The following is a 15,540-nucleotide window of genomic DNA, read 5'->3' as shown; positions in this document are numbered from 1 at the left end:
TACAGGATTCACAAAAGATCTCCAGATGTCTGACTTGTGGATCTAGAAAGTAGTTTACAAAATGAAGAATGAACAGTGAAACTTTGTCTGCTCCTTTTTGGCCTGTGGTCTCTAGATACACGTAAAAATAACTCTCGCCTTCTGCCAAAACATGAACATTGAAAATAAATACCGACAGCTGACATTTGGAATAAACTTCATTTGTCTTTATATTTCGACAAGGGAAATTTTTGCTATAGTCCATCATTATTGCAATGTTTGATGGATTTTTTTTTTACTCTTCTCCTTTGCCTTTTTCTTTCTGTCATACAACACTTTTTGCTTTCTAATATGCAATTTGTGAGTTGGTTTATTGAATCAAAGTTCAGAATGAACTCTTACTTTATGTTCTGCAAATGATGTTAAAGTCAGTGCCTTCTCCAAATTCTTTCCTCTTGGCTTGATACTTGTTGCAGGAACCACAAGTATTAGATCAAAGTGTTATTGAAATATGAACAGAACAATTTTTTTAAATATTCAAAGACTCTATAATTGCTGTTGCAACCTTTAAATGATATAATTTACCCTCTTATTATTTCATGTGTTCATCTATTAAAGCTTGTGCGTGGGTTTTATGTTTGACTCTGCCATCTCGCAGAGATTGGTCTCCAGATTTAAGTTCCATGAGTAAATGATCTACCTTGCTCTTCTTTATTCCATGTAATGATGTGTGAAAGCAAGCATTTATGTAATGACATAAATGCTTGCTAGCACACAAGTATTTCTTGGACAGTTCCAGTAAACGTAATATGAACACAGAATTTATAAGATGCTTCACGGAACTGTGCCTCCTACTATTCTCTTCTAGGATGCCTGTGCTGTACAGGGACCACTGTGATTAAACTACTTAAACAGAGGTTTATTTCATCATGATTTTCAGATTGGTTCTTATTATTAATAAACAATTGTTTTTACACTTATGTGATTCTCTTTTTTCATGTGACCACAGTCTTAAATGTTCTGCTCCTTTTAGGCCCATGGTCTCTGGATACGCATACAAATAACTATCGCCTTAAGCCAAAACAGGAACATTGAAAATAAATACAGACAGCTGACATTTATAATAAACTTCATTTGTCTTTATATTCAGACAAGGGAAATTTTTGCAACTAAACTTCTTCCTTTTCTTAGTCAGCTTCACCAATGACATTCTATATTTTTTCCTTCATGAATAGATGAGTTACTGTCTTCTTTATTTTACATTGATACAACATAATCCCAGGTCAAACTTTCGTCACAATCTCCACAAAACTAACTACAATGGTCAAATTATACACAACAATGACTGTGAGAAAAATGATAATATTAGCGGAAACAGGACCTACACAGGCTTGGAATCTGTTTTGTGTGGACTTGTAAGGTTTTTACCACTGCACATGTTTACAAGATATTGAAATATCCCTCTACTTGCCAGATTTTTGACCAGTTGTGCAACATCATCTAAAACTACACTGGCTGAAATATTAAATTATGAAAAAAAAAAAGACAGAAAATTTGGAATTTTGGACGTATCAGGTTTTTGCTCTGGACGCTTCAAATGTAAGATCCTGTTTACAGCTAGCAGAATAAAGATTGGAGGTGAATAGTTGAAGAATGTGGAGAATGTCAAGCACTTGGGAAGTGTAATAGTGGCAAATAGAAGAAATGAGAGAGAGACTAGTTAACATTGCAGCCAGGCAGAAGCATTCCTGCGAAGTGTAGGGAGTCTGGTTTGGAACAAAGACATCCTACAAAAAAGTAATATGTATATGTTGTACATCACAATACTGACTTGTGTACCTGAAATGTGGGTAAGAAGAGGATGGGGGTAACAAGGAGAAACAGAATAAAGAATGAAAGGGTAAGGGAAATAGTGAAAGTAGAACCCCTGCAGAACATGATAAAAGCATCAAGGCTGAGATGGTATGAGCATTTAAAGGGAATAGAAAACAAGAGAATTCCAAGAAGATACATGAAATGGAGATGCGAAGGAAAGGACCAAGAGGAAGACCAATGGATAGATGGTTGAAAGATGCGGAGGAGTATGTTGAAAAATGAGGCGAGAACTGGACCAGAATGAATACCGAAAGATGGTGGGAAAACAGGACTAGATGGTAAGTCTTATGTTCCCAACAGATCCAGCCTGAGGCTGGAAACTGTTCAAGGTGGTGATGACACACTATATCTAGCTATTCAAATGTCTAGTCAGTCTTCATGTGTAGATTTGATTTATTTATTGTTGGCATCTATCACAAGGTTGTGAAATGCATGTTGTGTCGATCTACAAATGAAATGTCAATAGGTGTGCCAAACCTTTGGTGACATCAGTAATGACCTAAATAGTTAGAACCACATTTCTAACCAAAATCGCCAATTTTCACAACCAGAGAAAAATAATTTGAACTACTGAAGATAGTTAGCTGTTTTCAATTACATTAGCTATTTCGGTTGAATGCAACAATGATTTATACATTCTGCATTATCTTCTTTTATAAATAGGGCTTTGCCAGATCAACATCTACATCCTTACTCAGCAAGTCACCACACAGGGTGTACCTGTCTCATAAACTAGGTCATATCATAGAAAATTTGTAGTAGTATTACTAATTTTATTCATCTGTGGATGACTTTCAGAAGGCTATTGGACATGTCATGATATCACAGTTTCAGAACAAAATCAACTTAATTCATATATACAGGTTTTTACACATACAGTTCTAGCTTGACAAAAGTGAGTCTGGTGCTGTGATTGTATATAGGAACCATCTTGCCATTTGACTGAAGTAATTTAGGGAACTACAGGAAACCTAAATCAGGGTGGTCAGATGTAGATTAGGACCTGTGGCTGCCCAAATACATGGCCAGTCTGTTTAAAACAGAACAATCTTATTCAGTTTTCCCCTAGTGTACAATACTGTCTTGTTTATACATTCTTGAAACGAAGTTACTTAATGATGTAAAAAATTACTGTTAAAACGATTCATCCATTTCTCAAGAACATTGTGAAAGTATATTCCTCCCACCACGAGCCATAGACCTTGCTGAGGTGGTGTGGCCTGTGTACCTCAATGCAGACACCCATATCATATGTTCAACCACAATGGAGGGGTGTCTGTGTAGTGTTCAAAAAAAATGTGTGGTTCCTGAAGAAGCACAGAAATTGCAGGGGCAACAGTCTGGCTTTGTAACATCAGCCAACATGGCCTTACTGTGCTGTTACTGTGAATGGCTAAAAGCTAGGGAAACTACAGCCATTATTTTTTCTGGGGGCATGCATCTCTACTGTATTGTTAAATGATGATGGTATCCTCTAGGGTAAAATATTCTGGAGGTAAAATAGTCCCCCTTTCAGATCTCTGGTCGGGGCTACTCAAGAGGACACCGCTATCAGGAAAAGCAAAACTAGCATTGTATTGGGTGAAGTGTGGAATGTTAGATCCTCAGATTGGGCAGGTACATTAGAAAGTTTAAAAAGAGAAATGGGTACATTGAAGTTAGATATAGTGGGTGTTGTGGCTGTGTCCTCTTGAAATGATTTGTGTCTCCTGACTGGATGAGGAGAGAGTGGTATGATAGGTGGGTGGCCGGGTTCTTCTCACTACAACACAAAATGCATATGTGGTTAAAATACACTTTATTACAAATACAAATTGAGTACTTAACCTCAATGGTATCCAATCTGAGGTTCTGTGGTTAACAGCAATCAAATAATGTGTACTAATTCTTGAATCTTGACTGTTTGTATATCACAACTTTATACAATGACTAACGTTCCCTCACAGGTAGCTAAGGTGCTAGGTGATGACAAACACTGTGGAAGAATAGAGCACAGTGCAATGTATAGAGGTGCAATGCGAACTGAGTCCTGATGCGATGTACAAAGGTACTGAAATTGAGGCTGCTCGGTCGGCAGCCTATATGCACGCTGACATTGGGGCGTTAGCAGCACATAGCTTGGGGCATGTCTTGGCCTTCTCTTGTCATAGGCACATTTAGTTTAGTGCCTGCTATACAGTGTGTCCTAGTGCCGACTGGTGTGCTGGTGAAGGCTTACACCAGCATAGTGGGAATTAGTGAAGTTCGGCGGCAGGAGGAACAGGACTTCTGGTCAGGTGGGTACAGGGTTATAAATGCAAAATCAAATAAGGGTAATCCATGAGTAGGTCTAATAATGAATAAGAAAACAGAAATGTGAGTAAACTCCTATGAACAGCATAGTGAACACATTATTGCTGCCAAGATAAACATGAAGCAAACAGCCACCACAGTAGTACAATATTATATGCCAAATTGCACCACATATGATGAGGAGATTGAAAGAGTGAAAGAGGCATGATAAGACAAAGAAGAAAGAAAGAAAAAGAAATTGTGATGGGAGACTGGAATTCAATAGTAGGAAAAGGAAAATAGTAGAAGAATATGGACTGGGGGAAGGGAATGAAAGAGGGAGCCGCCTGATAGAATTTTGCACAGAGCATAATTTAATCATCACTAACACTTTATTTATAAATCACGGGTGTAAACATGGAAGTGACTAGGAGACACCAAAAGGTTTCATAATCAGATTTTAAAGTGTAAGACATTTCCAGGAGCAAATGTGGACTATGGCCACAACTGATTGGTGAGGAACTATAGATTAAAACAGAAAAAATGTAATAGGGTGGAAATTTAAGTAGATGGGACCTGGATAAGTTGAAAGAATGAGAGGTTGTGGAGAATTTCAGTGGGAGCATTAGGCAACAATTGACAGGAACAGGAGAAAGGAATACAGTAGAAGATGAGTTGGTAGCTTTGAGAGATGAAATAGTGAAGTGAAATGAAACTATATGGTTTCAGACACCTTTTCAAGCCTCAGACATGTATGATGTATATATGCAAACTGAAGTGATGAATGAAAATTTTTACCCAGTTCGGGATTCAAACTTGCTTCTCCTGGTCACCAGGCAGATTGACTAAGCACGACACCACCTTGGTGCAGTGGCTTTGCACAACTGCACAGACTATCGGCACACCTCTCTCCTCAAACCAAATTCACATTCACACCTCAGCCCACTTGGTATTCCCCCTAAATTTGAGCAGCGTTGCAGAAGCTGTCTCATTCATCGCTTCAGTCTGCATACAGGTATATATGTAATAGATGTTTGAGATTTAAAAATGTCTCTGGAATCATATATTTCATTTGAGTAAATTGCCTATGCCTGGGTTTCAGGCATAATCCCCTGTTTTGTTTGATGCTGAGGTGCTATCCCGAGACAGTTGGAGAACCTCTGCATTGCTTTTTGAATTTTAGAGAATACCATGTGGGTAGAGGTATGAATGGGAATTTGGATTGATGAAGGAGCCATGCTAGGGTAGTCCATGCAAAGCCACTGTGCAAGGGTGGCATAATGGTAAGTGGATCTGTCTAGTGAGCAGGAGACCTGGGTTTGAATCTCAACTTTGGTTCAAATTTTCATTCATCCCTTCAGTCTCCATATACATACATCATTATATCTAAAAGATATTTAATATTTATGTCATGAGTTGTTTGTGGTGATGTTCTTTCAGATTAATCTACTATGGTGAAGATATGCTAAATGGGAGTTCCTCAGTCAAAGACTGTTCCATATAGAACACATTGTGCTATTCTTACACTAAAAATTATGGTGGGCCAACTGACTGGGATTGGGGGGGGGGGGGGGGGAGAGGGGAAGGGATTGAGGCTGTTCCACAATCAACCAGTAGACTTAACTGCAAAAGGTCTGAGATGCTATACTATGCAACGGACCATGCACAATCCAAAACAGAACAGTATGAAGATGCTATTTGAAATAGAACAGTGAGATGAAACATCGGAAGATAGGTCTAGATCTACATCTATACTCTGCAAACCACTGTGAGGTGCATGGCAGAGGGTACATCCCAGTGTACCAGTTATTAGGGTATCTTCATATTCCACCCATGTATGGAGCATGGAAAGAGTGATTGTTTGAATGCCTTTGTGTGTGCAGTAATTATTCTAATCTTATCCTCATGATCCCATGCAAGCAATGAGTAGGGGATTGTAGTATATTCCTAGAGTCATCATTTAAAGTCAGTTCTTGAAACTTTGTTAAAGACTTTCTCAGGATAGTTTGTCTGTCTTCAAGAGTCTTCCAATTCAGTTCTTTCAGTATCTCTGTGATACTCTCACATGGACCAAACAAACTTGTGACCATTTGTGCTGCCCTTCTCTGTATATGTTCAATATTTCCTGTGAGACCTATTTGGTATGGGTCCCACACACTCTAGCAATTGTCTAAAACTGGTTGCATGAGAGATTTGTAAGTAGTCTCCTTTATGGACTGATTGCACTTCCCTAATATTCTACCAATAACTTGCCCACAACTGAGCCTATGTGATCATTCCATTTCATATCACTACAAAGTGTTACACCCAGATACATTTCAACAGTGACTCATTGATGTCATAGTCCTAGGATACTATATTTTCTTTTTCATGTTGTGAAGACAAAATTATACATTTCTGAACATTTAAAGCAAGTTGCCAATCTGTGCACCACTTTGAGATCTTATCAAGATGTGACTGAATATTTACGCAACTTCTTCATTATAGACAACTGCACCATCCACAAGTAGCCAGATTTTATTATTAATATTGTCTGCAAGGTCATTAATATACAACATGAACAGCAAGGCTCCCAATACACTTCCCTGTGGCTCACCTGAAGTTATTTCTACACCTGACAATGACTCTCCGTCCAAAACAACATGCTGTGCCCTGCCTACCAAAATGTCTTCAGTCCAGTCACATATTTCCCTTGATACCCCGTATGATTGTCCTTATGACAATAATGGTAGGTGTGGTACTGAGTCAAATGCTTTTCAGAAATAAAGAAATACTGCACCTCCCTGACTGCCTTGATCGAAAGCTTTCGGTATGTGATGTGAGAAAAGTGTGAGTTGGGTTTCACATGATCGATGTTTTTGGAATACATGCTATCTGGCATTGAGGAGGTCGACTGTTCAACATAACTCGGTATGTGTGAGCTCAGACTGTGTTCTAAGATTCTACAACTAACTGATGTCAAGGATATTGGATGATAGTTTTATTTATCGCTTTACTATTCTTCTTGGAGTCAAGTGTGACCTGTGCTTTTTTCCAAGAACTGTGTATGTTTTTTTGTTTAACTGATCTATGATACATTTTGGTTAGAAGGGAGCTAACTCAGTCACAAATTCAGTATAGGAACTGACAGAGATTCCAGACACAATTTCAAAGATTTCATCTATTTCTCAACACCACAGACACTAATACTTATTTCATTCACCTTTTCAGTGATACAAGGATTAAATGGGGGCTATTCTCCTGGGTTTTCCTTTATAAAGAAACATGTGAAAACAGAGTTAAATACTTCAGCTTTCGCTTTGCTAGCCTCAATTTCATTTCCTGTCTCATTCACTAGGTACTGGACACTAACTTTGGTGCCATTAACAGCGTGTACATATGGCCAGAATTTCTTTGTAAAATATCATTTGACAATATTCTGCTATGGTAGTCATTGAAGGCATCATGCATTGCTCTCTTGGTAGCCAAATGTGTTTCATTCTGCATCTCTCTGTGTATAGCCCTATGCTTTGTTTTTCACCGATTATCCAATAATATCTGTTTCTTTAGAAGTTTTTTTATAGTGACTATACAATGGAAGTTCGCTCCCATTATGATCTGTTCTACTGGGTATGTATCCATCCAGTGCATGGTCAACTATTCTGTTAAACTTGAGCCAGAGTCCTTCTACATGTTTCTGCCCTGCACTGAAAATTGTTGCCAATTGATCCAATATATTTCCATCATGAGTGGGGTTACTATCTATCTATTCTAGGTAGTTTTCAGAGAATTAGTAATGTTTTACAGGATGTCTTATCACATCCTCCACTAACAAAACTGTAATTTCCCCAGTTAATTTTTGGATGATTAAAGTCTCCACCAATGGTTACAGTATAATTGGAGGACTTACGTACAAGTGAACTGAGGTTTTCTCTAAAGTTTTTGGTTACATTGGGAGATGAGTCTGGTGGGTGATAGAAGGATCCAGTTATCAGTTTATACCCAGCCCTCATACTGAGTCTTGACCAGACAATCTCACATGCAGATTCAATTTCTATCTCAGTGGATTTGAGTTTCTTGTCTACAGTTACAGATACACCACATCCATTTCCCATTTGCCTATCTTTTCGATAGACACTTAAATTTTCCCAGAAAATCTTACTGCTATCAACTTCAGGTTTCAACCAGCTTCCTGTGCCTAGTATTATGTGAGCTTCACAGCTTTTCATGAGTGCTTCCTACTCTGGCACTTTATTGCGAATGCTTTAGCAGTTTACCATTAGGATTTTAATACTCTCACCTGTAGTAGGCATTTCTTTCGATCTTACACTGATACTTCTGGGTTTCCTACAGCTGTCATTATCTGGATTGGGTGGAGAGTCATGTAGTGTAAGAAACCCTTGTGTGCACCAGACACACAGTCAGGTATCTCAATAGCAGCCTCTGAGGTGTGGTGCACACCTAACCCATTTAAGGGGACCCTAAAGTTCTTGACCCCTATATTTGTCCAGGAAGATGCAGCCTTGCTTCTCACAGAGCCTTTTAAGTCTTGTGTTCAGTCTCTCCACTCAACTCAGGACCAAAGAGTCACAATCATCAATTCTGAAATTAAAAATAAATAAATAAAAATGCATGTTCCAGGTTATGTCAGACTAAACACTTTGTGTTCTTCAGATCTCTACTATATTGCAGCATACAGCTGCTGCACCGCCACAAGAAAGCACTAATAAATTGGATGGCAGGTATTTATGCCTTCCACACCTTTCATATGATGCCAAACACATTTTCAACGACCCCTGTGGGTCCGGAGATTAGAATAGGCCCGAGGTATTCCTGCCTGTTTTAAGAGGCGACTAAAAGGAGTCTCACACATTTTGGCCTATATGTGATGGTCCCTTGTAGGGTTTGACTTCCATTCTTCCAAATTTTTCCAAAGAGCGAGCCAAGTAGGGCAGGGCACCTTACATGGTGCATTTTACCATCATGCACTCAGATCTTTAGCCCTCTTTATTGTCATGGATTTGCAGTTCCGGTCATTCTCCAGCTGTTGGTTGAGGACACCTTCCCGGTTTCCTTTTCCTTCATCCACTGTGCGATGTCTTTTTCTGCATCAATGATGATCATGTAGCCCCCTGACTGCACAGGGATCACTCTGCTGATGCTTGTACCGGTAACTACCCACATATGCCAAGGAGTAAATGCCCATCTCCCTGAGGCATCGGGACTCCTGGCAATGGCCATCCTGCCAGATGGCCTTCACTGAGGCTGGGCGGCGACTGTCGGGAAGGCCCCTGGTCGGATTGGGGTGCATCAGGGCGGATGACATACCATGAAGCATAGTACATAATCTCATACTTGTGGTCCAACACCAGCAGTCTCTAAATGCTAAACGTTAATGTGAAGAAGTATGACCCCAAATCATTCCCGTTCAAAGCCACACCATGGGAGGAATACCAGGCTAAGGATGTCAGCAGACCTTATTCGCCCCAATACTTCGTATGTACAAAAGCTGATGGGGAATCTTTCATGTCAATGAAGCCTCAATTTTTTGTGGAGCATTTAGAGGACAAGTTTGGGAAGATGGAGGGATTGTCCAATACCCACTCTAAGTCAGTCTTGATAAAATAATCATCCTCTACCCAGTCACGGGCATTACTCGCATGTGACAAACTGGGGGATGTTCCTGTTTTCATCACATCCCATAAGAGTTTAAATGTGGTCCAGGGTATTATATACCAGAGGGACCTTCTTTTACAGTCTGATTGGGAGCTGCATGCCAACAGAGGGATGGGGCATTCACTTTGTCCAGCACGTCCTTTCAGGGTCTGAGGCATAATCAGGTTGCCACTGGTGCTCTCATCTTGGCCTTTGAGAGTGACACATTACCCAAAAAGGTCAAGGTGATGGTATACCACTATGATATGAAACCATATATCCCACACCCGATGTGGTGCTTTAAGTGCTGGAAGCTCGGGCATATGTCTTCCGGCTATACTTTCAACATTACCTGTCGAGATTGTGGACGTCCTTCACATCCCAATACTCCATGTGCCCCATTTCCTATCTGTGTCAGCTGCAGAGAGCACCATTCCCTTTGCTTGTCGGACTGCAGGATTTTACAGAAAGAAAGGAAAATCATGGAATATAAGACCCTGGACAGAATGACCTACACTGAGGCTAAGAGGAAATTTCAGAGGCTACATCCTGTGCATATGACATCCACTTAAGCCGCCGCTACGACAACAGTTTAGCACCTTCATTTCCGCCGTGTACCGCTGGCTCTCAGAGCCGTCAGACTCCACTTGCCCCCTTGATGGTTGGTTGGTTGGGGGGGGGGGGGGGGAGGGCGGGGACTTCTATCCCTGTTGCTCCTGCATCACCTCCTTTGGGAGCAACGCCAACCCCACACCCAACCCCCCTGCCACGCCCGAACCATCAGGGACGTCAGGAATTGCTGCAGTTTTTTCCACCACCTGGCTGAGCTAAAGCAACTGTTAAGCTTTACACCTGCTTTCTGCATTGCCTCCAGGAAACCTGGTTCTCGGCAATGCAGACCCCTGCCCTCCATGACTGTAGGGAGGCTTCCCAGCCTCACGATAACGACATCCTCCAGTGGAATTGCTGCAGTTTTTTCCATCACCTAGCTGAGCTAAAGCAACTGTTAAGCTTTACACATGCTTTCTGCATTGCCTCCAGAAAACCTGGTTATCGGAAATGCGGATCCCTGTCCTCCATGGCTATAGGGAAGAACCACAATGAATATAATAGAGTGTCGGGTGGAGTTTGTGTCTATGTCCTGAACTCTATATGTAGTGAACCTGTGCCCCTTCAAACTCCTTATGAAGCAGTGGCTGTCAGGATAAGGACAACGCAGGAAATAACTGTCTGCAATGTATATCTTCCTCCAGATGGTGCAGTATCCCTGAATGTATTGGCTGTACTGATTCATGAACTTGCTTTGGGAGATTTTAATGCCCGTAACTCCTTATGGGGTGACGCCTTGCTTATTGGCCAAGGTAGAGATGTCGAAAATTTACTGTCTCAGCTCAACCTCTGCCTCCTAAATACTGGGGCTGCCACACAGCTCTACAGCGACATAAGTGTCACCCTTCTCTGGAGCACCTAATAGCTTCCAAACACCTCCATGCCTGTGTTCACCAGCTTATAAAAAAACAGAAACAGTAGAGTTGGGAGAGATATGTTGCGACCATTGGGTGCCACACATCACCTTTCCAAGTCTGGGCGAAGATCAGACGTGTTTTTGGGTACCAGACCTCAAAGGTGTCCCTAGCGTTATCTATTGATGCAAATGAAGTTGCCGAGCACTATGCTCGAGCCTCTGTGTCGGAGAATTACCCCCCTGCATTTTGCACACTCCAACGGCGGATGGAAGGGAAAGTCCCCTCGTTCACTACATGCTGCAGTGAATCCTATAACGCCCCATTTACAGAGTGGGAGCTCCTCAGCGCCCTCGCACATTGCCCTGACATAGATTCTGGGCCAGATCGGATTCACGGCCAGATGATTAAACATCTCTCGGCCGACTACAAACGACATTTCCTTGTCGTCTTCAACTGGATCTGGTGTGTTGGCATCTTTCCATTGCAATGGTGGGAGAGCACCATCATTCCTGTGCTCAAACCCGGTAAAAACTTGCTTCATGTGGATAGCTATCGGTCCTTCGGCCTCACCAACATTCTTTCTAAGCTGCCAGAACATATGGTGAGTCAGCCATTGTGTTGGGTCCCAGAGTCATGTGGCTTACTGGCTCCATGCCAGGGTGGTTTCCACCAGGGTCACTCTGCCACTTATAATCTTGTGTCCCTTGAGCCTGCCATCCGTCAGCCTTTTCCAGGCACCAACACCTGGTTGCTGTCTTTTTTTATTTCCGGAAAGCATATGATACAACGTGGCGACATCATATCCTTGCCACTTTATATGAGTGGGGTCTCCATGGACAACTCCTGATTTTTATCCAAAACTTCCTAACACTCTGTACTTTCTGTGTCCAAGTTGGTCCTCCCCTAGTTCCCCCCATATCCAGGATAATGGAGTCCCACAGGGCTCTGTATTGGGTGTGTCTCTATTTTTAGTGGCCATTGACGGTCTAGCAGCAGCTGTAGAGCCATCGGTCTCACCGTCCCTGTATGCGGACAACTTCTGCATTTCATACTACTCCTCTAGTACTGGTGTTGCTGAGCAGCGCCTACGGGGAGCCATACACAAGGCACAGTCATGGGCTCTAGCCCACAGTTTCCAGTATTCAGCTGCGAATTAATGTGTTTGCACTTCTGCCGGCTTCGTACCATTCATCCGGAACCAGAAGTTTACTTTAATGATGATCCACTCACAGTAGTGGATATATATCGATTCTTAGGACTGGTTTTTGACACTCGATTGACTTAGCATCTTCATCAGCTTGAACGGAAGTGCTGGCACCACTTCAGTGCCCTCTGCTGCCTGAGCAAAACCTTCTGGGGTGCAGATTGCTCCACACTGCTGCAGCTCTACAGAGCCCTTGTTCAATCCTGCCTTGACTATGGGAATGTGGTCTATGGTTCGGCGGCACCCTCAGCATTGCATTTACGCACCACTGTGGAGTTCGACTAGCAATAGGAGCTTGACTAGCGACAGGAGTTTTTAGGATGAGTCTGGTGACCAGTGTACTGGTGGAGACTGGAGTCCCTCCATTGCAGATCAGACTTGCACAACTGCTCGCCAGCTACATTGCACATATTTGTAGCTCTCTTGAGCATCCTAATTACCATCTCCTTTTCCCAACCACAGCGGTTCATCTCCTGCATCAGCGGCCCAGGCCCATGCTAGGGCTTATGACTGCGGTTCGCATCCGATCCCTTCTGTCTGAACTGGAGTCCTTCCCCTTACCACCTATACTCGAGGTCCATTCACATACACCTCCATGGTGTAAACATAGTCTGAAGCTTCGTCTGGACCTTTCACATGGCCTTAAGGACTCACTTAACCTTGTGGCTCTCTGCTGTCACTTCCTTTCGATTCTTGATGTGTACCGGGGCCATGAAGTGGTTTACACCAACGGTTCGATGGCTGATGGTCATATTGGCTACGCCTATGTTCACAGAGGGCATATTGAACAGCACTCCTTGCCAGATGGCTGCAGTGTTTTCACTGCATAACTGGTGGCCATTTCTCATGTTCTTGAGCACATCCGCACATGCGAGTCGTTTCTTCACCGTAGTGACTCCTTGAGCAGTCTGCAAGCTATCTACCAGTGCTACCCTCGCCATCCTTTGGTAACGACCATCCAGGAGTCCATCTATGTCCTGGAACTGTCCAGTCATTCAGTGGTGTTTGTCTGGACCCCAGGACACGTCGGTATCCCAGGCAATGAACTTGCTGGCAGGCTGACCATACAGGCTACACGGAAACTGCTTATGGAGATCAGCATTCCTGTAACTGACCTGCATTCCTTATTACGCCAGAAAGTTTTTCGGCTTTGGGAGACAGGATGGCATAATAGTATGCACAAAGAATGAGATTTTCACTCTGCAGCGGAGTGTGCGCTGATATGAAACTTCCTGGCAGATTAAAACTGTGTGCACGACCGAGACTCGAACTCGGGACCTTTGCCTTTCACGGGCAAGTGCTCTACCAACTGAGCTACCGAAGCACGACTCACGCCCAGTACTCACAGCTTTACTTCTGCCAGTACCTCGTCTCCTACCTTCGCAGGAGAGCTTCTGTAAAGTTTGGAAGGTAGGAGACGAGGTACTGGCAGAAGTAAAGCTGTGAGTACTGGGCGTGAGTTGTGCTTCGGTAGCTCAGTGGTAGCGCACTTGCCCGCGAAAGGCAAAGGTCCCAAGTTCGAGTCTCGGTCGGGCACACAGTTTTAATCTGCCAGGGAGTTTCAGTATGCACAAAAACTGCATTTCATTAAGGAGACTACAAATGCGTGGAAGTCTTCCATGCGGCCCTCTTGCAGGACTCTGTGGTTATGTACAGTCTCTGCATTGGACACATTTGGGCGATCCACAGCTATCTTCTGCGCAGTGAAGATGCACCTCAGTGTTGGTGCGGCACCCGGTTGACAGTGGCACATATTCTGTTCGGCTGTCCTACTTTGGCTGCCCTGAGACATCATCTTTGGTTACCGGACTTGTTAACATTAATTTTAGCAGACAATGCCTCATCGGCTGATTTGGTTTTACGTTTTATACATGAGGGTGGGTATTATCTTTTGATCCAAGTTATAGCGCATGTCCTTTGTCCCTCTGTGTCCTCCACCCTAGTGCTTTTAGGCTGGAGGTTTTGATGTGTTGCAGAGTGGCTGGCTTATCATTTTTATTCTCGTGGTATGCCAGCCATGGTAATCTGCTCTAATGCTTGAATCTCTTCCTTCCTGTTTCGTGGTTTTATTGTCCTATTTTGTTCCTTGTAGTCTTTGTTGCCCTTTTGTCGTTCTTGTGTTTTTTCCTTCCTCTCGGTATTGTGCAGTACTACTCATTGTTTTATTCTTTCCCTTGTGGAATTGTTTTAATAGGAACAAGCGACTGATGACCAAGCAGTTTGGTCCCTTTCCCCCCTTTTAAACAAACCAACCAACCAACAATTTCAACCTATGTCAGTAGCATCCTCATTTAGCATTAGTTTCTGAATGCTCGCATCTTGCAGTTTTGTGATACATTACTTCTTCTGTTGTCTTGTTGAAGCAAATTAGCAAGCTGTCATCATATTCATCTCTGTTGATGATGGTCTTGACATCCACTTTCAAAGTGCAATTTCAGACAATCTTAATAGTTATAAAGAGGAGGTTTCAAATATTTGTATTATAGTGTGTGCTTTGTTCATTACAGTCATATGTTTTGTCACCTTCTTTCAAATTACAACTGTTGCCTCTTTTCAGCTTTTGTCCTCTTTTTACCTATCGTAACAGTACAATATTTTGACAAGTTGGGGTGATGCACATTGAATTTTATATTTCCTTAACTAGCATCTCCATTTTTAGTAAACATTACTTTCAGAAAAAGAATTATATGGCAGTAAGCAGGGTTCCTAGCCAAAACTGACAGTCCCTTTATTGCACAAAACATTTTAACAACTAACCTCATTATTTTTTCATATACAGTGAGAACTGGTCTTATATATGGGCTTGTTGCCTGTACTCTGTCACTCCTCAGAATTACATCTAAGAATATTTATTACTATCAGAGAAATTGGAATACTTTGACTTGTTGCTTCGGTTTTTTCTTGAAAGTAGAATTATTGCTTTGTTGGGATTAACCTGTTAGGACCAGTTTTCCAGAAGGCTACATAATAATTAAACACGTTACACAAGATACTAAGAATATTTCTCCAAGCTTGATCATAAAATCCACACATATGGACCTAAGCTTAATTTAGTAGATGTTGTCACAGATTGCCAGTAACATTCACGGAGCTATGTGAATGCTTAGAAGT

At 42.1% G+C, this 15,540-nt stretch overlaps 1 protein-coding gene across 1 annotated transcript in view; it reads left to right on the top strand.

The window, feature by feature from the left end:
* LOC126457216 (transcription initiation factor TFIID subunit 5) overlaps positions 1-15,540 on the top strand; it is an 80,159-nt gene that overhangs the window by 2,197 nt on the left and 62,422 nt on the right. The gene's annotated exons all lie outside the window — the stretch shown is intronic.

This window comes from Schistocerca serialis, chromosome 2, assembly GCF_023864345.2.
Source record: "Schistocerca serialis cubense isolate TAMUIC-IGC-003099 chromosome 2, iqSchSeri2.2, whole genome shotgun sequence".
Classification (NCBI taxonomy): domain Eukaryota; kingdom Metazoa; phylum Arthropoda; class Insecta; order Orthoptera; family Acrididae; genus Schistocerca; species Schistocerca serialis.
Note: the sequence above shows the minus strand (reverse complement) of the source record. Positions and strands in the feature narration are given on the sequence as shown.